Below are 25,073 nucleotides of genomic sequence, written 5' to 3' on the forward strand. Positions count from 1 at the left end.
CCCCGCTATTCTGGCCAACGGGATTCCGGGAGGAAGTCCCACTCGGGCTCCCCGCTCATTGGGCCCGTCAGAGCCGCCGCTCCCTCCCTTCGGGGAGGCAGTGCCGGGCTCGATTGGACGCCCGCTTTGTCCGTCCGACCCCGGGGCCGCGCCTTCCCTCGAGCGCGGGGGCCGGCGAGGGGCTCCGTGGGCCGCGCGGTCGGCTGGCGCCGGGGTATGCCCACGTGGAGTGCTGGTGGCGGGGAGAGGCCGCGGAGCCAGCGGCTTGGAGGTCGGAGTGAGCGGGAGACGCGTCCCGGGTGACGGCTGGGAGAGATACGGGTGTGTGTGTGTGTGTGTGTGTGTGTGTGTAATCCTGCCCTTGGAACGCACGTGGGGAGAGGAGTACAGTGTATAAAGTGGGAGAGAGTGGATAGGAACAGATGTGTACACTCCACCAAGCACCCTTTCTTTCCCTGTCCAGTGGGCAGAAGCGGCAGGCACACGGGATAGCTACATGGTCAGCACAATTTTCTTGTGAACCGGAGATGCCTTGCATATCCAGTGTACTATCACGGATGCGTGTGTCCCCATAGATGGCAAGACACAGGTCCGGAGACTCGAGCGCGCTAGCATGCTAGACTTACTGCTCAACTGTACACGTGGGTTGGGGAAATCAGCTTCTCTTTGGCAGAGGGGAAAGAAATGATCTCATATGTTACCCCTGGCTGCAAATAAAATAATTTTAAAACAAATCTTACAGGCTGAAATGAGTATGCATTTATTTTGTCATATGTATTTGTTTTACTGTTGGCAAAAATACATCAGTTACACTGCTAAGTTACATTTTAAAGGCCAACAAAGGTTCCCTATGTAAAAACAAGTAAAACAAACATAATAACTACAAACCTCTTCAAAGAAAATCCATAGTACGTTTGTTCTTTCTATGTACTTGAGGGAAAAAAATTGAGGTTATGCATAAATTATAATTTTGCTTCTCTTGACCTAAATTCTAAAAAAGTAAATTATTTCTCAAATGCCTCAGTCATGTCATGGAATTTACCACATACTGCATACTTTTTAAGATACTTCAACCAGATTTTAGTTATCACTATCAATAATGGCCAGTGAGTACTCAAAATGAGGGTAGATCTGTTTAGCCACAAATACAACTTAAAGACAGCCCCTGGTGCAGAAATTTTTTCGTGTTAAAAGCCATAAAACTAACAAAATTTACAACCTAGCTAGCCTGTGACGTTTATTCTACCATAAAAACTAAGTGTGCCTGGCATGTGCTTTTCCCTAATAAATAACTTACGTTATATTTTTTAAATGCTTTCGTTTACTATTCATCACAGCCAGGTTAAGTATTTGGCCCACATATTGGTAAATAAAGAAAGCAAAGCTTATCAAAGTACTGTGATAGCTCTAGGACCTTCTAGAAAGCTAGGAGCGCAACAGGATTATAACCCAGATCAGAATCCTCTTTCGATCTCTTTCTCCTATAGAAGCCAGGTTCTCATGCTTTTTAAGCAAGTTACATAAACAAATTATATCTGGTCCATTAGCGTGAGAACCTAATTTAAAGAGAAAAAGGTCTGAAGTTTTAGTTTTTGTCCTGTCATGTAAATATTACGTAACGTTACTTGTTATTGAATTTACCACTGTTTAAATTTCACTCTTTCAATGTAACTAAAGACTGGAAACTGAGACTGGATAATTCCTGTGACCTTGTCAGAATTCCTCGTAACTAAAAATTCCTCACCGTTGTCAGTGTACAATTTGCTAAACAAACTCTTCCTCCAAAAAAAACTACCAAAACTGCTCTGGAAGAAATTAAGTTTTATAGCAACAATCCTTGCCCATACATGAATAGATAATTATCCTAGCCACAGAAGAAAAAGAAGTTGTCTAGAGGATTGGGAAATTATTGCTCATATATTACACAGTATGCAGTATTTGGTTGTTTTTCAAAATCTTTGGAAAATTCCTATGCTTCCAGAATGCATGGTTACTCATTTTAAATCTCTGATTTCTTCCCAAAGTCTGATTTCAGACTCCGAAGGTATTCTTTGCCTAAAGCTGCTGGCTGACTCTACAGAATATAATAAATGTAGGTCATAAAACACAACTCAATACTGAAGTCATAAAATTTGAAAGAGAACAAAAATTATTACCTGAACTTATCCATTATTTCAAATTCAAGAAGGGTATGTAGAAGTACATAAAATCACTAATGGCAGCGTCTTCATAGTATTACTTTTTCAGGTTGGAGTGTGCTGCTAGTTTCTTGAAAATATCAGTGTAGAGCTTTTCAAAGGCCAAGCTATTTAACGTCTATAAATTGAATTTACATAACATTGCCTTTGGGCAGAACTTGTAATAGATGAGCTATTCATTCTGGTCTTGCTAGCTCTGTTGTAAGTTCTATCTTATTTTTGTTTCTAGCATTTAAAAAATAGTATTATATAATTATATTTCTATATGCCATATATTTAACAATATAGTATGTAAAATTTAAAAATTGTAAATCTTGAGGAATTTCTCCAGTTTAATGTTTTATTCCTAAGACAGACAGGAAGAAATTAAAGAGATTCAAAATTTTACATTTGAGAAGGGCTAAGGCAACATTTGGGAACCTTAGTAGTCTCTCCAGTTTTAGTAAATTTGTCATTCTAACAAAATTTGTTCATTTTCCAAATAGGGGAAGGCAAGAAAATTATAGTCAAGAGATACAGCTAATTTATAAAATAAATGACTTTAAATTAATAATGTTCAGGATCCTAGAGCAAATTTTTCATTTAAATCTCTTTACAAATTGAATTCAATATTTTTTTAATTTGCAAGAGAAATCAACACTTAAGATGATGAATTTTAAATAATATTTTAAAAATATATAACTAGGTGTGGTGATGGATGTTAACTAGACATTGTAGTGCTCATTTCAAATAAATGCATATATAAAATCATTATATTGTACCTCTGAAACTAATATGATGCTGTATGTCAATTATACTCAATTAAAAATAAGTAAATAAAATTTTAAATGGCGTTTCGGTATTAATAAACGAGTTTTAACCTTTTCATGTGAAAATTGCTGAAATCAACTATCTTTTTTTCTCTATAGGAAACTTCACTCTTTATCTCTGCCTTTTGGCTATCACCTAATTAGCACACAGGCTTCCTGCATGCCATCTATACCTGCCTGTTTCCGAGGGGTAAAGGAAGCTACATTCAAGGTATTCTGTCTTTTTGAGGATTCTGTGAGAGATGTTTTTATAACTCCTTTTTACAAGATTTTGCTAATGACCTGGTGGTAATTGTTAGCAGATTAACAAGGTAACCCTGTCGCTAAACGCTTAACAAAGCAATTGAAACCCCACTCAATGTGTCTTGGTGCCTTGCTTTGGTCTGTCTCTAAGCTGCCACGTGGGTAACTTTGAACTATTTAAGGAGTTAGAGGAGAGTAAAGGGGAAAGTAGATGATTAGATGAAAAGTAAAATGCTTTTCAATAACAGAAACCACACCATCAGCACCACTGGTAAATACTTTCTGAACACACTCTGATAATGGAGGAAATGATTTAGAAGGTTCTACTTGCCACCGGATGTGTAGCTAAAGACACAGAAATTATCATTTCAAACTTCTTTAACCTTCTAAAGCAGGACCATCCAGGATACCCTAAAGTCTTCCAAATTCTAAGATGGCACAAGAAATTATTTTGAATTTGTTGCTTAATGTTTATTATAGCTAACATATTAATTTTAGAAAATAGTTTTGTTCCATAGAATGTTAGAATGAATGGAAAGGGACCGTAAGTGAGACTCAGAAGTGAAGCGAACTTCCCAAATCTTCTGCTCCCTGGTTCAGGCAGCTTTTCACTAGCTCACTGCCTTCAGTAACTCAGACACTTCAGATAAGCAGATGGACCACAGAAAAGATCAGTGGCCAATGAAACATACATCTTTAAATGTTCCCCTCTAAACGTATAGTTTGTTGGAGTCCTTTGTATTAAAGAGGTGTTTGGTTTATCCATGACCATTTTATAGAATTGGTATTTTAATTTTATATGTTATCTGTAGGTATTTATAGTAATTTCTTTCTTTCTTTTTTTTTTTTTTTTTTTTTTTGCGTTACGCGGGCCTCTCACTGTTGTGGCCTCTCCCGCTGCGGAGCACAGGCTCTGGACACACAGGCTCAACGGCCATGGCTAACGGGCCCAGCCGCTCTGTGGCATGTGGGATCTTCCCGGACCAGGGCACGAACCCGTGTCCCCTGCATCGGCAGACGGACTCTCAACCACTGTGCCACCAGGGAAGCCCTATAGTAATTTCTTAATCGTCATGAGACATGGCTGGTCATATTTATGATGTATCTAATGCTGAATCCTGGGTCAGATATTCTATATTCAGTTTCAGAACTGTTCCTAAAGGAAATCATAACCTGCCTCATAAACATTCTTTATGCTCTAGTTTCCAGGAACATTTTGAGTCAAAACAAAGGGACTATCAATGTTTTTACCTAGAAATAAAGTAGAGCAAATTTTCAAATAAATAAGAAGAATCAAGTTACCTCAGGATTAAGTTCAGCTCAAATTAAAATTGTGAAATAGAAATATTTGTCTCGTGTTATTCTGCTCCTTCTCATTCTATTCTCTAGTTCAACTCCAACTCCTGGCATCCAACATCCTAATGATTGCCTTTAGTTTCCCAGAATCCTTGCCTTTGACTGTGCTCTCCACTCTTCACCACCCACCCATGTACATATAATACATTGGACTTTCCTTCTTGAAGACAAGTATACTAATCTAAAATAATCCTTCCACAGTCTTGAGAGAAAGTTCAAGATGGCTGTGTAGAAGATCCTGAATTCACTTCCTCCCATGGACACACATATGGAACAAGTCCCTCTGAAAAAGACCTGAAAACTAGCTGAACAGCTCCTCCACAACGAAGGATAAAAGAGCCACATCGAGACAGGTAGGAGAGGGAGAGATACATTCTCACCAGAAACCCCACTCCCTGCACAGAGAGCCCCAATCTGTAGGGATCTCACAAATACAGAGCTTTTCCCTGAGAAATGAAGTGCTCATGCACCACATCAGGCACCCTAATCCCTGGGACCTGCACCAGAGAGAAGAGCCCCCCAAACGTCTGGCTGTGAAAACCAATGGGGCTTACATCCAGGAGACCCAAAGGGCTTTAGGGAACTGAGATTCTGCTCTTAAAGGGCTTGTGTGCAAACTAATGTTCCCAGGGACCCAATGCAAAAGCAGCAGCTTGAAAAGCTTGTAGGCTGAATGTGAAGGAGGTTCATTTGCTAATCTTAAAGCATTAGGGTCAGGGGCCTGACCCCCAGCTCTCTCTTTTTGCACTCTCCCTCTACCTTGCTAGCACCACAGGCATGTGCAATCACATCCCTCTCCAGCTTCCCCACTAAAGCCTGAGGGTGTGCCCCATGCCTGTGCTCTCCCACTCCCTTGCAAAAAACAGTGGATGCTCCCCAACCCTGTGCTCTCTCACTGCCTCGATAAAGCTGGTGGGCATGCCTTGACCCTGCACTCCCCTGCTGCCTCGCTAAAGCTGTAGGCAAACGTGATTCACACAGGAAACGATCCTTGATTGCCTGGCTCTGGTAGCTGGAGCTTGCATTTCTGAGCCCCACAGGACTGAAACAATTGGAGAGACAGTTCTTGGCAGGCCACGGGCACTGCACAGACATCAGACTGAAACACACCCCAAGTCTGCCTGTGAAAAAGGCCTGTTTACTTGTCCCAGAGCGTCAGCTTGTGGGTCAGGCTTCATGTTTGCCACACATCTGGAGGCTACAGAGGAGCTCTCAGGAATGAGTCTGGAGGAGCCATCTTTGCGTTCTCCCTTGGCCTCACTACAGCTCACTAGTACGTCCCAGAAAGGAACTTATACACTCATCTAGAGCCCCAGTTTTTGCAACTGTAACCCATGGGACACTTCCAGATCACCTGGTCTGGAGGCCAGCAGGGCTTACAAATGAGGTACCATTCATAAGACTGTATATGTTGGCATACTTTAAAAAATACTGCCTGAGTGTCTGGCTTCCAACAGGCTAACTGAGACTTCTCCTTTTCACACATGCTCAACAAATGGGACCTATCAAGAATAAATTAGGCTGCTCAGACAATCAAAATGTTTGAGAGAAAGCCAAGAGCTAGGACAAGGTTGAGCTAGAAAGGTTCATCTCCTATACAAGGCCAATCCTTAAGACTGGGAAAGGTAGTTGTTGCACCTAATACATAAAAACCAACACAGGGTCAAGCAAAATGAGGAAACAGAGGAATATGTTCCAAAAGAAAGAATAAGATAAAACCTCAGCAAAAGGACTGAAATGGAGATAAGTAATCTACCTGATAAAGAGTTCAAAGTACTGGTCATAAAAATGCTCACCAAACTGGGGGTTAGAATGGATGAACACAGTGAGAACTCAACAAGGAGACAGAAAATGTAAGGAAGTACCAAACAGAAGTCACAAAACTGAAGAAAACAACAACCAAACTGAAAAAATACACTAGAGGGCTTCAACAGCTGACTAGATGAAGCAAAGAACAGAACAGCAACCTGGAAGACAGGGCAGTGGAACTCACTTAAACAGAGCAGCACCCTCCCCCAAAAAGAAAGAAATTTAAAAATTGAAGATAGCCTAATGGACCTATGGGACAGCATCAAGTGGAATAACATTTGCATTATAGGGGTCGGAGAAGGAGAAGAGAGAGAGAGAAAAGGGGCAGAAAACTTATTTGAAAAAAATAATGGTTGAAAACTTCCTTAACCTGGGGAAGGAAAGAGGTATGCTGGTCTAGAAATCACAGAGAGTTCCAAATAAGATGAAACCAAAGAAATCCACACCAAGACACATTATAATTAAGATACCATAAGTTAATGATAAAGATAAAAATACTTACTATATCCAAGGAAACCCCCATAAGACTATCAGCAGATTTTTCAGCAGAAACTTTGCAGGCCAGAAGAGAGTAGCATGATATATTCAAAGTGCTGAAATAAAAAATCTTCCAAGCAGATACCTTACCCAGCAAATTTATCATCCAGAATTGAAGGAGAGACAAGAGTTTTTCAGACAAGCAAAGCTAAAGGAGTTAATCATCACTAAACTGACCTTATAAGAAATTTTAAAGGGGATTCTTTAAGCTGAAAAGAAAGGGCACTAATTCATAACAAGAAAACATGTGAAAGTAAAATTCTCACTGGTAAAGGTAAATATATAGTAAAGGCAGTAGATTAATCATATAAAGCTAGTATGAAGTTTAAAAGAGAAAAGTTGTAACAATAACAATAACTACAATAATTAGTTAAGGGATATACAGTGAAATGTGACATCAAAAACAAAATATGTTGGAAGAGAGGAAAAATGTGGAGTTTTAGAATATGTTCAAACTCGCTATCAACTTATGAAAGACTGATATATATATATATATATATATATATATATATATATATATAAGTATACACACACACACACACATACACACAAGCACAGGCTGTCATATGTGAGCCTCAAAGAAAAAAACCTGTACACAAAAAAGCAATTAGAAAGGAATCTTAGCATAACACTAAAGAAAGTCATCCAACTACAAAGGAACAGAGCAAAAGAAGAAGAGCAAAACAGAGAGGAGCTTCAAAATAGAAAACAGTTAACAAAATGGCAATAAGTACATAACTATCAATAATTACTTTAAATATAAATGGACCACATGCTCCAATCAAAGCACAAAGTGTCTGAATGATTAAAAAACAAAAAAAGATCCATCTAAATGCTGCCTACAAGAGACTCATTTCAGATATAAGGACACACAGACTCAAAGTGAACAGATGGAAAAAGATGTTTTATGCAAATGGAAACTAAAAGAAAGCTGGGGTAGCTATAATTACATCAGACAAAATAGAGTTTAAAAGAAAGGCTGTACTGAAAGACAAAGATGGGCAATTCATAATGATAAAGGGGTCAATTGAATAAGAAGATATAACATATGTAAATATTTATACACATAAAATCAGAGCACCTAAATATTCAAAGTAAATATTAACAAACCTAAAGGGCAAAATAGACAGCAATACAATAAGAATAGAGGACTTTAATACCCCCTTATATTGATGGATAGATCATCCAGGCTGAAAATCTATAAGGAAACATTTGCCTTAAATGACACATTAGACCAGATGAATTTAATAGATGTATAGAGAACATTTCATCCAAAAGCAGCAAAGTGCATATTCTTCTCAAATGTACATGGAATACTCTTTAGGATAGATTATATTTTAGGCCACAAAACAAGTCTCAATAGATTTAAGAAGATCATTTCAAGCATTTTTCCAACCATAATAATATGAAAGCAGAAACCAATTACAAGGAGAAAACTGCAAAAAATCATAAATATGTGGAGACTAAACAACATGCTACTGAACAACCAATAGGTCAATGAAGAAATCAAAGGAGAAATTTTAAAAAAATACCTTAAGACAAATGAATATGGAAATACAACATACTAAAATCTATGTAATGCAGCAAAAGCAGTTCTAAGAGGGAAGTTCATAGTGATACAGACCTACCTCAGCTAACAAAAATCTCAAATAAACGAACAACTTTATACCTAAAGGAACTAGAAAAAGAAAAACAAGTGAAGCCCAAAGTTAGTAGAAGGAAGGACATAATAAAGATTAGAGCAGAAATAAATTGAACAGAAACTAAAAAGACAATTTTAAAAAAATCAGTAAAACGAAAAGCTGGTTCTTCAAAAAGATAAACAAAATTGACAAACCTTTAGCTAGACTCACTAAGAAAAAAAATAGGACCAAAATAAATAAAATCAGAAATGAAAGAGGAGAAATTACAAATGATACCACAATAAACAAAGGATCATAAGAAACTACTACAAGCAACTATATGCCATTAAAATGGACAACCTAGAAGAAATGGATAAATTCCTAGAAACATACAATCTTCCAAGACTGAATCATGAAGAAATAGAAGATCTGAATAGATTGATTACTAGTATGGAGAATGAAAGAGTAATAAAAAACCTTTCAAAAAACAAAGTCCAGGACTAGGCAGTTTCACTGATGAATTCTACCAAACATTCAAAAAAGATTTAATACCTATCCTTCTCAAATTCTTTGAAAAAATTGAATAGGAGGAAATGTTTCCAAACTCATTTTACAAGGCCAGCATTACTCTGATACCTAAAATGGACAGGGACACCACAAAGAAGGAAAATTATAGGCCAATATGCCTGATGAACATAGATGTAAACATCTTCAACAAAATACTAGCAAACTGAATTCAACAATACATAAAAAGGATCATACATCATGATCAAGTGGGATTTATTCCAGGGATGCAAGGATGATTCAACATCTGCAAATCAATCAACATGATACAAAATGAAGGATAAAAATCATATGATCATCTCAATAGATGCAGAAAAAGCATTTGACAAAATTCAAAACCCATTTATGGTTAAAAAAATCACTCTCAATAAAGTAGGTATAGAGGGAACGTTCCTAAACATATACATGACAAGCCCACAGCTAACATCATACTGAAAGGTGAAAAGCTTTCAGCTCTAAAATCCAGAACAAGAGAAGTGTGCCCACTCTTTCCACTTTTACTCAACATAATATTGGAAGTCCTAGTCACAGCAATTAGGTTAGAAAAGGAAATAAAAGGCATCCATACTGGAAAGGAAGAGGTAAAACTGTCACTATTTTTGGATGACATGATTTTATATGTAGAAAACCCTGAAGACTCTACAAAAAAAAACTGTTAGAACTAATAAACAAATCCAGCTAAGTTATAGGGAACAAAATCAGTATACAAATATTGGTTGCATTTCTATACTCTAAAATGAGTTATCAGAAAGAGAAATTAAGAAAATAGTACCATTTACAGTTGCACTGAATTCCTACAAATAAATTTAACCAAAAAGATAAAAAGATAAAAGTAGATAAAAAATAAAGATAAAAGATAAAAATGTTAACGATGTTAACATTTAACATTGTTAAAATGTCCGTATTACCCAAAGCTATCTACAGATTCATTGCAGTCCCTATCAAAATTCCATGGCACTTTTTACAGAAATAGAGCAATTGTAAAATTTGTATAAACTACAAAAGATCCAAGATAGCCAAAGCAATCTTGAGAAACAAGAACAAAGCTGGAGGCACCATGATCCCTGATTTCAAACTATATTGCAAAGCTATAGTAATCAAAGCAGTATGGTATTGGCATATAAACAGATACATAGATCAATGGAACAGAATAGAGACCTCAGACATAAACCCATGCATATATGATCAATTAATTTGTGACAAAGGACTAAGGATACACAATGGGGAAAAACAGTTTCTTAAGTAATGGTGTTGGGAAAATTGGACAGCAACACACAAAAGTATGAAACTAGATCACTATCTTACACCATATACAGGAATTAGGTCAAAATGGATTAAAGATTCGCATGTAAGACCTGAAACCATAAACCTTCTAGAAGAAAACATAAGTGACATTGGTCTTGGCAGTGATTTTTTGGGTATGACTCCAAAAGCAAAGGCAACATAAGCAAAAATAAACAAGTGGAACTACATCAAACTAAAAAGTTTCTTCCCAGTAAAGGAGACCATCAACAAAAGAAAAAGGCAACCTATGAAATGGGAAAAAGTATTTGCCAATCACATATATGATAAGAGGTTAATATTGAAAATATATAAGGAACTCATACAAATCAAGAGCAGAAGAAAATCCAGTTAAAAAATGGGCAGAGGACCAGAACAGACACTTTTCCAAAGAAGACATACAGATGGGCAACAAGCACATGAAAAGATGCTGAACATCACTAATCATCAGGGAAGTGCACATCAAAATCACAATAAGATACCATCTTACACCTGTTAGAATGGCTTTATCAAAAAGACAACAAAGGAGGATGTGGAGAAAAGGGACACTTGTGTACTGTTGGTGGAATGTAAATTGGTGCAGCCACTATGGAAAACAGTTTGGAGGTTCCTCAAAAAGTTAAAAATAGAACTACCATATGATCCAGCAATTCTACTCATGGATATTTGTCCAAAGGAAATAAAAACATTAACTCAAAATATCTCTGCAACCCCACTATAATTGCAGTATTATTTATAATAGCCGAGATATGAAAATAATCTAAGTGTTCATTGATAGACGAATGGATAAAGAAGATGTGGTATAATATACAATGGAATACTAATAAGCCCTAACAAAGAATGAAATCTTGCCATTTGTGACAACATTGATGGACATTGAGGGTATTAGGCTAAGTGAAATAAACCAGACAGAGAAAGACAAATACCACGTGATTTCACTTACACGTGGACTCTAAGAAATAAAACAAATGAACAAACAAAACAGAAAAAACACCCAAACTCATGATATAGAGAACAGATTGGTAGCTGCCAGAGCAGAAGTGGGTGGCAGGTGGGGCAAATGAGTAAAGAGGATGAAGAGGTACAAACTTGCAGTTATAAAATAAATAAGTCATGGGGATATAATGTACAGTGTGATGACTGTAGTCAATATTGTTTTATTTATTTGAAAATCACAAAGGAAATAAATCTTAAACGTTCTCATCAAATGAAGAAAAAAAGTTTGTAACTTTGTATGGTGATGGATGATAATTAGACTTATTGCAGTGATCATTTCACAGTATATATAAATATAAAATCATGTTGTACACTTGAACCTAATATAATATTATATGTCAATTAAACCTCAATTATTTACATGAAATTAACATTGTTTATTAATTTAAAATATCAATAAAACTAAAAGTCAAGCAAACAGAAAACAAAGCGACAATAATAATTTCTGAAAAAAATTTTCACTAACAACTCCTTCATTTAGCACAGCAACTATTTCCACTTTTGCGTATTACCATCTATTTTTGATCGGCATAGTTATATTTTATTTAATTAAAATTATAAAACAGCATATTGTTTTATATAATGCTTTTTAATTACCACTACATTTATAATATTTTGGTTTCCTATATAGTCTTAATCATTATACTTTTAAATGTCTACCTATCTATCCTATTCAATGATGTAACGTACTTAGCTGGTCTCCTATATTTGGACATTTGGATAGCTTTTTTAAAAAATAATTAACAGTGAATATTTTATAAATGCTGTATTTGGTTTTTTGTTTGTTTTTACATCTGCTAATTATATTTTTTAAGGATAAATTCCCAGGAATGCTATTTCTGAGACAAAGTGTATAAACAACTTTGTAGTCTGAATAGTTATACTAATTTTTATGTGCGTTAGCAGAATTTTTCATTCAACATCACATAATTTCAGAAAATATGCTAATTAAGTTTTGGCTTGTGTGATGTATTTGTTATTCTAGCACAAGTGATAAGTAAATTTAGGCTTATGAGATGGGGAAGAGTTGGATTAAAGGAATGCCAGAAAAAAGGCGATGTGTGACTAGGAATTGTATTATGATGATGAGAGTTCCCTGTTGAAAGCATGAGAAAAACATTCATGGACTAGGGACAGAATGATAGTCACAAACAGGTATAGGCAAAATGTAAATGGCAAGAAAAAAATGAAACAAAAAACAGTTTCAATTAACATTAGGTTTCTTTTTAGTAAGCACATTGTGGATCTTAGATGGAGAATGATGCCTGGAAGCCAAAGATGGCTCCATCTTCAACAGAAGATCAGGATGAGGGTTTGAAAAGAAATGGGACAAGAAACCTCAAGTTTTAAAAATGAAAAAAAAAAGAAACAAATTCTTTCTCAAAATGCCCATTACTTTCCTTTCCTTTTCCTCAGGTAATTACTTAATCAAAGGAAAGCAAATTGGATATATTAATTAATAGAAAGATGTTAAAGAATGAATTATTAACTTATTATTCCTCCCAAGAATTTTGTGGGAAAATGTGTTAAAGGACTGAACTCTAAAGGCATAATCCTAGACAACCTGATAAAAAGAGGAGTGATAATTGTGGTTAGAAAAGTTTGGCTTTTCACTATTTAGTTCCTGATTTTCCTGCCCAATTATGAAGGAGCTTAGGAAAAATTAAAAGGTGACTCAAGATACCTAACGCCTGGATACAAATCCCATTTAAGTCACAAACTATCTATAAGGTCAAGGGTAAGTCAGGAACCATTAATTCTCTCATTTGTCAAATGGAAGAGATAATCATATCTGTCCTATCTAGCTTAGAGGAAATTGCTTCAGAGAGAATAAACCCACAGGATTCAAGAGATTAGCAAAACTTTAGCCTTCATTTAGATAAAATTGAAAGCTGTAGTGGTACTTGTCATTGTCCACCTAAATTTGTTTGTACATTTCTGGAAAACTATAGTTGATTTTTAAAATTAGCTTCAGCTACCCAGTTAAAACTGATAGTTTTCTGATTATAATTAGCGATTGAATTTCTTTCCTTTAACTGTTGAGAGGGGGTAAATTATGACTTCAAAACAGAGGAGTTTTCTTGTAATACACCAATTTCAACCAGATTTCTAATTCTTGGTTTGTAACTTATGGACTAACATTTTCATTATGCTTTAAATCTCAATAATTTTTGAAGTAGTTACTGTGTGCAAGGCACAATGCAGTGAGGGCAGCAGAAGGTGAAGATTTGATGATGAATGAATCTTGGACCCTTCTGTGAAGAGCTTGCAGATGTGGTGGTTATTTTTTTAAAGGCTAAACTGAAGCTCTGGTTGGAAATTAAATTTCTCAAGGAGACAGCAAAGCAAGGAAAGAAGAGGCCTCATGATGTAATCAAGATATTTCTAATGAATGCCTCTTAGACAAGGCAACTGGGACAGGTTAATCAGTAGAGTCAGTTACAGCTGGGAAAAATAGGTGATGCATAAACATCTTAAAACACATAAATCTACTTTCCTTTAATTCTCTCTTGATGCAGGGTCAAGGTTTTTGCTTTGTGTGTGGATCTGTTGTTGGTTGGAGCTCACCTTTGTCTGTTAAGCCATAGCGCATCATTCAGATTCCAGTTTTAGCTTTGTTGAGTGGTGCAAGAACTTAAAGACACGTGCATGGTAAGGTCACTCAATGTAAAATATGTCTAGATTTGAAAAATATTTTTCTTGGCCTTGTTTTTCACCTAATTTGACTGCAATTTTTCTTTAAGCTACCAACCATTATGAAGCTTTTCCAAACCACTCATTAATTTTCATAGAAACAACTCTTTTTTTACTCTCATATCTCATTAGTTTATATAACATTTGATTAAATTTCATAATAAAAACAGCAAGTGTAATTGCATAAACAATTTTTAGAATAAACTATTTGTCTCTACTGACTGAGCATATCGGTCAGTAAGTATACACAGATGGATTGGAGGTTCAATTTTTTGTGCCAGGAGCCTTCAGCCCTGAAGTGTGGTGGGGAAGGAACCCATTTACAGAGAGGAGAAGAGCCTCCTCTAATCCTGTGAATTAGTTACCTGGAGTTAAGGACTTCTACTGTACATTCAAAGGCTAGTGAGATAAAAGGAGGAATAGGTGATTAAGAACAAGGTATGTGAGAGAAGTAACAGTGAAAGCAAAGGTGTTGGGAAGAGGGTACTTTGAAGAGAGAGGGGAGTCTTTCTGATTGAGTTACAGAGAGGTCAAGTAAAGTTAACTGATTAGGGGTGGGGTGGAAGATTGCAGTACTTGGGGCATAAATGGGTGATAGATAATTAAGAGGAGAGAAGTAGTAAGAGTGGACTCTGCTTTTGTTATGTTTGGCTGAGAAGGAAGATAGATTGGGTGGAGTTTGAGGAAGAAACTAGGTTGAGAAGAAGTTTGGTTTTGGAGTTTGGGCTTTTGTTTTTGGATTAGCATACACTTAAAAGTTTTAGAAAGGAGCTAGTAGAGAGGAGTAGGTTAAGAATGTAAAGGGCTACATTTAAATATATTAGAATATATGGAACATGATTTCTTAAGGCAGTGCCCTATTATAGATCATTTTGCATTTTAGAGGCTCAATGAATTATGGAATGAATGGTCTTCAGAGTTACCAAAAAGAAGAAAATTGAAAACACTGCCTGGCTAATAGAAAAAGAAATTTGCTTGAGGACGTCAGGTAGTGTGTGCTTATATTAATTCACTTGGATTAAATGTGTACACCTGAAAAAGTGGGCATGGTTGTCTGATAATATCTCAAGTAGAGAATCTATAAAAATGTCTATTTATTTAAGAAAAGAGACTAACTCTGCTTTGAAAAGAGTAATTGGTCCATTGAAACCTGTTAGGTATCACTATCAGATATTATGTTTACTAAGAAGCTTATGGCATATGCAAATATTTTATAATGTTAAATGGAAAAGGTAGAATATAAAATTGTACAAACAATATGATTATAACCATGTTAAAATACTTATAGAAAAGGTAATTTGTTTTATCTTACTACTTTTAAGTGATTAAATGAAGCAGTGGGGTGGGAGGGGAGCAGATATTTTTACTTACTCCTGAAAACCTATTTATTCTTTTCAGGATAATTATGCTTTTGACTCATTTGCAGTTTTTAACATTATTGAGCATATCCCCGATCATAAGATCTGTTTCTCTACAAGGAGTGAGTTGATAGCACAACATGCAAAAAGAGGGCAAAATCCCTAGCACTAGGCTATGGGGCCACACATTTCCCCTCCCTCTTCTCTCTCCCAATGGCAATCAGTTAAGTGCACTCTCCCACTGAGTGACTTCAAATGTGACTTCAGTATCCCTCTCAACATTTGCCTCTAACAATGATGCCTAACACTGTGCCTGGTACATAGTAAACATTGAATATATTTTTATTGAGTGAGTGAATAAACTTGGCACACAAGATGGAATCTATTTTCGATCTCTGCCATGTGTCAAAGTAAATAACAGAGGGATTCACAAGATAAATGTTAAAGAGTGACATAGGAAAGAGAGAAAAAATTCGAGAAAAAAATGTAAGATAAAATTTATCTGATTTTAATTGCAGAACAATTTTCTGAGTAGGGAAGCATTAGAAGAAATCACAAAGGAAAACAAATAAATAGATTGGATTACTCAAAAATCAAAACTGTTGTATTTTAAACAATTTTTAAAAACTTAAAAGCAAACAGAATATTTGCATAGATTCAATAGATTGCGTAAATGACAGATTTAACAACTTTAAGTTATATAATTATATGTATATTGTTAAAAAACACTAGGATAATTTAAAATTGCAAAGTTTATAAATAGGAGGTAAACAACCAGTAGATATGTAAGAAAATATTTAATCTCAGTGATCAAAGAAATAAAAACAATGCTAATAATCTCATAACTAATCAAATAAGTTTTAAAAAATGTTTACATTAAGATTGGCTTATTGTGGTAAGAATATTTTTGAAAGCAATACAGATAGATCAAGCACTGTAGAATATGCCTTCATGCCTTTTGATTTAGTAATTTCCCTTCTAGGAATATATCCGTGGAAAGCAATCTAGAACACATGAGAACATTTCTGCATACAAAGATAATCATTACAAAGCTAGTTATTGTAGAGAAAAATAGAAACAATTTAAACACTGAACTATTTGTAATCATTACAAAGCTAGTTATTGTAGAGAAAAATGGAAACAATCTAAACACTGAACTATTGGGAAATAGTTAAATTCTGATATAAATGGTATATAAAAATATTAACCAGCCATTAAAACTTGTTCTAACTTGGAATCCTCAGAAAGGGACCTTGAAAAAAGGATTTGTGTGCAAGAGTGTTATTAGGAAGAATTCTATTGAAAAATCAATATAATTTCAGGAAGGATGGCAAACATGCAGCCCCATAGAAAGTAATTTTGCTCAATCTGCTTTATTCAGACTACCAATTTAAATTTTAACGTCATCCAGAAACACCCTCACAGGCACACCCAGAAATAATATTTAATCAAAATCTGTGCACCAATATCTGGTCCAATTGTGTTAACATATAAAATTAACCATCACATGGAAGATGAAGAAGAAAGGAATCAAAGACAGTTCTCTGTGTTCTACCTTAGATCCTTGTGTGAACAGTGGGTCCATAATTTCTGAAGAGAGTATGGAAAGAAGGACAGACTTGAGGTACCAGTGAGAAGTTTAGTGCTGGACATGTTTCGTGGAGCGTATATGGGGCATCCAATTGTAAATATACTGCTTTGGATTTGGATTGGAGATACAGAATTGACAGTGGTCAGTATATAAGCTTTAGAAGGAGAGGATGAAATTCCCCAGAGGAAGTGTGTATAAAAAGAAAGGGTAGAGGGTGAAGGATGGAACCCTGGAGGATTATAAATATGAAAGGACAGGAGAAAGTCAAAGTCACAGAGGCAAGATAACAGAATGAGACCAGGAACCCAAGGCAGGAGTTTCAAGAATGAAGAAGAGGAAAACTATCATCCACTGCCAAGAGGTCAAATATGGTAAATACTGAAAAAAGTCCAACAAAAATAACAAATAGGAGGTTTGTGTTATCTCTAGGGAGAAAACCTTACAGAGGTGGGATGGATTGAGAAGTGCCAATGCATGCAGAGGAGGTAGAGACATGAAACATACACTTACGCTGTCAGCAGCTTAGACTGATGGAAAGTGAAGAGATGACTCAGGATGGAAATAGGTTAAAGAATATTTTTCTAAAATGCTGAAGGGAAGATCAGGGATGGGAAGAGGAAAGACAGGGAACAAGGTCCCTGAAGAAGAATGAGATCAGAAAGAAATAAGATCCAGAGTACATGGAAAGTTTGGTTTCAGACATGCTGGTATTACTGCCCATTCTTTTCCGGTCCAAATAAACACATGGAAGTTTGTCATTACAATATTAAATTGCATTCTATCATAGATGATGAATAAAAATTTCTGTAGTTTAGATTTTACCTTTATATATAAGCTTAGGACTGTGCTTAGTTTCATGATTTCAAAAAATATCTTTATCCAAATGGAATAATGTATTTGAAATTACTGTGTAAACTCTAAAGAACTATATAACTGCCAGCAGTAAAGTCACTGGGAGTGATCTGAAAGAAATGTAATTTCTGTTCTTTATTCTCTACCTAAATAATAATAATATGTCCCAGGACATATGTTTCTTTTGTAAGAGGTTCACAAAATTCCACTTTCTTGCCTTTCTTTCTTTTAACCTTTTTTTTCTTTTTAAAATACCTCCCAAAGATCTCCTTTGCTTTCTATCTTATGGTCCAGTTTTTTCCTGCACTGCTCTAATGATCTTTTCATAGTTCTCTATTTTGCTAATTTCTGCCCCCTTGAATCAATCCTGGACCTGTAGCCTAAATTTAATTTTCCTCAAACACTGATTGCTACTTCACTATTCTAGTCAGAATCCTTCAATAGCTCCCCAATTTCCCTGCATTAAACGCAGAATAAAGTCTGTATTTCTTAGCCTGGAATTCAAGGCACTCCATAATCTGGTCTCCACTTTTCTCTTCAACCTTCTCTCTAACTTCTACCTAGTACCTACCTATCTTCCACCCCCTTCAAATTGATATGTTTTGTTTCTTGAAGTCATCTAGATGGACCATATATTTTTATAAGGGTTGTGTATTTCCCAACTTACAGAAGCACCGTTCACACTGCAACGTGGTTGGTGCCCACTAGCGTTGTACAGCTTACAACCTGCGTAAATGGAAGTGACGGCCCCTGTCTCAGAGAAGAAGTACTATTCCAGACTCTGAACTCCAATTATATCATGACCTGCAGCTGGATTTCCCTCTCTATTCTTCTGCAAACCTACATATAGAGAAATTATAACTAGTTCAAATTCAAACCCAGTATTCAAAATCTTCCATCAGCTAACTTCTCTGTAACCATCTTACCTTATCCTCAACATGAATTCTCCATTATGAATGGGCTGTTGTCTACCATCAGGTCTCTACATATAGAATGCCCACCTCTGAGACATTTCATTCTTTTTCCTTCAACCCTCACTCTTTCCCACCCTCTTCCAACAATTCAAAGACAATCCATCTTTCATGAAATAAAATAGTTTTCACCATCTCTGTAAACCTTCAATGATTGTTCTACTCCACAATCATCCTTGCTTTCCTGAATTAGTATTAAGGTTATAATATGTGCTGTAATATTTAGCACTTGGTTAAAATCACATCTTCCATTCATTCATTTGTCATGCATCAAATTTTGTCAACCACCAACTAGACTATGATTCTTCAGTGGTTGAAACTTTGGCTTTTATAACATTTATATCTCTTGAGCATAATATACAGTCATATAATATTTGCTTGTTGATTTGATATTTTCACTAAAATTTAAAAATGATAAAGCTAACCCTTATGTTAGTCTGTAAGATTCTTAAAAAGTTAATTTGTAATTTGCAGTGTAATTTCGTAGGTTTTTTTTTTTTTTTTTTTTTACTGTCCAGCATGCTTCTTTTGTCTTTGAGTTCCATTAGGAAATTATGCTTTTATTTCTGTATCTGGTATGACTTTATGAAACCCAAGAAGAGCCAATGGTTTTCTTTCCTGGAGTTTGTGACCTGAGGCTGCTGGTACCTTCCTTGACTGCCAAGGGGAAAATATCTCCTTAAATAATGAAGACAAAGAAATACAGAAAGAGTAGAGAGATGGAGAGAGAGAACTGTAATGAAATTCTTTGAGCCCGTAAATCCTTTTATATTTGAGGTCTGCTGCATCCCTGGATTGGCCGTTTATATGAGTCAATAAATTCCCTGTTTAGAAACTAAGCCACTTTGAATTGGGAGGGTTTCTGTTATTTTGCAACTGAGAGACCTGACTCTTACATTTGTAATATATAAACTTAAGAATGCTAAAATATGGGCTTCATTAGGAAAATGGGAGTCATGCCAGAATATTGAAGAGGATCAAAGTATTGTAAAATACACCTACTATTAAAAAAAATTGAAGCTAGTGTATAATGAAGAATCTTGGGGAAGGAAGTGTATGAATTATACTTGAACTATAACATTTATACATCTCTTTTTGGTCATAATGTTTTCTTAAGTATCTCTATCAACATCTGTCAACAAAACTTATTTCTAGCAAACTATATCCAAGTAGGTGAAGGGGTTTGAATTAGTATCTTTCTTATAGATATTTTAACCATTGGTATTTGTACCAAGAATACCAATTTGGCTATTGGTATTCTTCAGAGATTAACCCTTTGCCCAAAACATAGAAAAATCATTGCTATGACTGAGTTTGAATTATTTTACAACATGTTTATAACCTTTTATTATCCATTTAATTCAAGGGTAGTGATGATTACATTTATTTGAACAAGCCATAGGCTTGAAGGTAGAGTGCATTCTTTGGGTTGTATTACGCAAGGTATTTTTAGAGAATAGATGATCTTATTCCTTTGTCCTTTATCCAGTTATACTTGGCACTCAGAAGCCTAGCTTTTGCATTGCATGTACATGCTTAAAGAGGAGCTTAGAGAAGTTCTCTTTTCACCAAACTGTGGGCAGAAAATGACATACTGTGTAGCACGTGCCAAGTAAAGAAGCAAATTTCCCACAGAATAACGAGACAGCCCCATCTGTAACTCTGGGGTGGCTGTGGTCTCATGCCAAGTCTTTGCTCTGGAGGAGTTAAATAGGACTCTTTCCCAGAACTTCTGAGAATAGTCATGTCACTTGAAGGTTCCACTGGCCTAGACTCATAGGAGTCCTTTCTACCTAGCAGCTGCCTGGCTTGCTGCAGTTCACTTAGGAGAGGCCATGTTGCTCTTTGACAAAGCAGTTTCTTAATCTGGAAGACTAGGACCCACTTGGATAATCCTGAGATTAGTAACAATTTAAATTACGTTGTTTTTACCCTATTGGTAGAGTTGTGAAAACTTCTGATGCATTTTAGAAAGATTTCCACTTAAAATGTGTTGAAATAGAAAATTTTGTGTGGAAATTATAGTTGTCCGATATCTGAGAAAAAAATAGCTGGGCTAATTTTCTCTCCTTGGTGATTGATGAGATACAAATCACCAGATAGGCATTTCTATATTGAATTTGTATTGCAAGCTGAAAAACTAAACCAGTTTTAAATTTGATAATCTTCAGGGAGCAATTATGTCATTTTGTGGTGAGGCAGGAAATAACCTATTTTACATACTTCTAATTCTAGTCTTCTGTTGTGACTGACCAGAGACTGGCTAGTCCACCTAGGAATAAACTGGGGCACTGAGAAAAAGCAGTAGAATGTGTGAAATTTTAGAGACAAGGGCCTGAGAGAAAATGCTGTTTCTTAGGGTGGCCCTTGAGGGAATAGTGCTTTTATTGTTGCAAGCATGCCTAAAGGGCTTCTTCCTTTTGTTTATTTCTTTTAGCGCCTATGTACTCATCTGTGTTAGTATTAATAAATTACTCTTTGCTTAAGCACTTCATGTAAGAGCCTATTTTCCCCATAGCCTGGAACAATGCCACCACTATCACAAGCTGAAACAAGCATGAAAGATTGAGGAGTGCCTTGGTGAAGCAACATTCTGCTTTATTTTCTTTGCTCTTCAGATAATGACTCTGGGGAAGGAAGAGAAACTCCAGAACTACTTTGTTCTCTTCAAAGACTGAGCCTCAGGAGAAAAAGTAAGAAGACAAGACACCTTTCAGGCTGAAGGGCCACAAAACACGCCAGCCCTGTGCCTTTTTTTATTATATTGATGATACTGAGTTCAAAAATTACTTACTTTAAAAAAAAAACAGCTATGGGTAGTCGATAGAAGAAAACTAATGGTAGTGCTTAAATCAAACTTTAGTTTGTTCATATACATTCTCAGTTACGTTTCCCCTTGAAGAGTGCACAATTTTAATGCACAGGAGGAAAAAATAGCAAATGAAAAACCTCTAGACTCTCATCACGCAATCAAATAAATAAAAGAGCATGTCTTCATAATTGTTGGACATACACAGATGAGTAAAGAATTGCTGAGATTTACTGTTAGTTGATGTGCTAGTTTCCACTAAAAAAAAAAAAAACAAATATGAACCCTTGCACTGTCAGTAAGTACAATGTGGAGTGAAACTAAGTGGCTGGTGATGTAGTTTTAGAGGAGCACCTAGACCATGGAAGGGAGAAAAGGAAAGAGAAAGGGAGGATTTTCTTCAGGAGCATAATCTTTCCAGGTCAGTCCCTCTTCTCCAAGCTCAGTGAGGTCTAGGCTCCTGTCCTAACCATGGGCTATTCAGGTTTTGGCTTGCCCACCTCCAACCAACTGCATACTCTGTGACCTTGAACAAGCAATTTCACCTTTCCTGCTCTTGGTTACACACCCGTTGTTATGGACTGAATGTGTGTATCCCCTCAAATTCATAAGTTGCGCCCATAACCCCCCTCGTGACTGTATTTGGAGATAGGGACTATGAGGAGGCTCATTAAGGTCATCAGGTTGAGGTCCTAATCTGATAGTGTTGGTGCCCTTATAAGAAGAGGAAGAGACAACAGAGTCATCTCTCTCTGCCCTGCAAGGACATAGTGAGAAGGCAGCCTTTTGGAAATGAGACGTGGGCTCTCAACAGAACTGGATCTGTAGGTGCCTTGATCTTGGACTTCCCAGTCTCCAGGACTATGAGAAATGTTTGTTGTTTAAGCGACCAGTTTATGGTAGTTTGTTATAGCAGCCTGAAATGACTAAGACGACTGTAAAACGAGAAAAATGAGGTATATAGATCACCTCTTATACATTTTCAACCCTAACATTTTATAACTAAAGTTAGAGGTTTGAAACAGTAATTAGATATCATATTTTGCCTCTTAGCTGAATGTATATGTGTGTGTATGTGTATATACATATGTCTCTAGATCCTTCTAGATCCTGTTGTGATTCCTTGTGATTTCTCTAAATGTCCATATTCTCTTACACACACTTGCCATCTCTGCGTAGAATGTTCAGGCTCTCAAATTGTCTCTTGTTGTTCAATCATATCTTTCCCATATTCAAACCACATTTGCCCACTTCAGTTTCAGCTGGACCAGTCAACCCTATGAGAAGTGCCATGGAAGTGTTAAAGAAAAGGATCTAGAGGCCAGAATATATGATAGCAGAAAAGCTTCAGAAGTATGGATGATCTTAGGGTAAGTAATAAATATAATTGAGATATTTTAAGGTAGATATAATTATAACTAAAATGCTATTCATGCTGCTGTATTTTCCTCACAGTTTTTTGATGCCCGTTAGGCGTATGAGCCTCATTAACTAGAATTCCCTCAGAGTCCATGAAACAAATCTCTTCTTGCTGATTAGGTAGTTTATTTTGAATTATTGCTGGCAAGGCTTGGAGCTATGGTTACTCTTCTTTGAATCTTGAAGGGACGAAAGAAATCCAATATGAGTTTTTTTTGTTTGTTTGTTTGTTTGTTTGTTTTTTTGCGGTATGCGGGCCTCTCACTGTTGTGGCCTCCCCCGTTGCGGAGCACAGGCTCCGGACGCGCAGGCTCAGCGGCCATGGCTTACGGGCCCAGCCGCTCCGTGGCATATGGGATCCTCCCAGACCGGGGCACGAACCCGTATCCCCTGCATCGGCAGGCGGACTCTCAACCACTTGCGCCACCAGGGAGGCCCCAATATGAGTTTTTTAAAATGAAATTTATACCATGAATTAACATGAAAAAATGTTAGTTGTAATATTAAAGCTTTTATATGTGATATTAAAAACTTAATATTCTTAATAAAACCTATAATATATTATAGGACTTAATATAAGTCCTGTAATAGCAGAATTAAGTATTTTATTATCAAAAGTATTAAAAAAAACAGCTACAAAGCCTTTTTTGAAATAGGTAGGAATATAAACTTTTGTGTATTTATTTACACCAACACATATTATCATTGTTTTAGTATTTGTTCTTGTGTTCTTTTTTTAACTTTGGGGGGAAAAAGTGAAAGATACGTTATTGACCCTAGAGCTGGAAAGTCCGAGAGTTGGGCCAGTAGATTGAGGTGGTCAGTGTATGTATCCAGAGCCCCAGCTCTGTGACTCTTTCTGTACTCTGGTATCATCTTTATTTAGAGGATGAACCTTTGTGTTGGGAATTTTCATTTAGAGTAGCTACATGACTGGTTTCTGAAAGATGACTGTATGTCACTTCATAAAGTTTTAATAGGACAGTACTTGTGCTTGCATGGAAAACTCTTGGCTACTTACTTTATGAGAGTGGGAGAGTCATGTGTTCTGGATGCCAAGGGAGAAGTCTTTCCAGTGGCTGGCTGATTCCAAAAGAAATCAGATGACGATCCTTGACATATTTACTGAGGAGATTTTTGCACCATCATCATGCAGGTACCAGTGGTTTGAACTTTCAAATATTTAGCTGCCTAACTTCAGAGATGTTTGATATAAGACAGTTTATTCTGTTCTGTTCTATTACTCATTTTCCCAATGTAACACCAATAGCTACTTTACCTTCCTGTTATTGATATACTGATATTATTTCCTATATGTATACCACTTGATGAGTCAACATGAACATCCATTTTATCTCCTTTTGGAAGAAAAAAGGATCAATTATCAACCATCTCACTTAATTGCAATCCATGATTGGTGGGCTTTGGCTAAACTCCATGAGGAGCATGACCAGGTCTGTTTTGTTGAATGAGTGATGAATAAATTCACAAATCTCTCATATACTTTGATTCCCTCTTAGATCTCCAACAGTTTCTCCTACCAGTCCTCTGAAATCCCACCAACAAATTTTTTTTATTTAATATTTACCAGTTTGACCAGAGGGAACAGAGACAACACCCATTCTCTTTAATCCATCTGATCCTACTTATATTATTATATACTTATAATAATACCTTTGTTTATATTTAAAGTACAGATTATAAAGCACATTCACATACTTCTCATTGAATCCTCATAACCACCTCAAGGTTAGCTTATGTGGTCAAATTGTGCCCTCCCTTAGCATCTGATTTACCTTTGCAGAATTTAGTAATTGCCTATTTAATATCTATCTGTGTGCCTTGCACAGTGCTTGGCAGACAGTATCTGTTGAATCAGTACTTGCCAAAGGAATGGATGACTTGATGAATGAATGAAAGTTTCTATCCCTATTTCATAGTTGAGGAAACTGAGAATCGGAACA

The 25,073-nt window shown here is 36.2% G+C and overlaps 1 long non-coding RNA gene across 1 annotated transcript; it reads left to right on the top strand.

Moving 5' to 3' along the window:
- Positions 1-168: 168 nt before the first annotated feature.
- Positions 169-24,217, top strand: LOC132490679 (uncharacterized). Its single transcript, XR_009532591.1, has 6 exons — positions 169-321; positions 3,107-3,218; positions 4,808-4,959; positions 21,500-21,574; positions 22,947-23,060; positions 24,081-24,217. It is a non-coding gene; the product is annotated as an uncharacterized LOC132490679 (long non-coding RNA).
- Positions 24,218-25,073: the final 856 nt, after the last annotated feature.

This window comes from Mesoplodon densirostris, chromosome 5, assembly GCF_025265405.1.
Source record: "Mesoplodon densirostris isolate mMesDen1 chromosome 5, mMesDen1 primary haplotype, whole genome shotgun sequence".
NCBI lineage: Eukaryota > Metazoa > Chordata > Mammalia > Artiodactyla > Ziphiidae > Mesoplodon > Mesoplodon densirostris.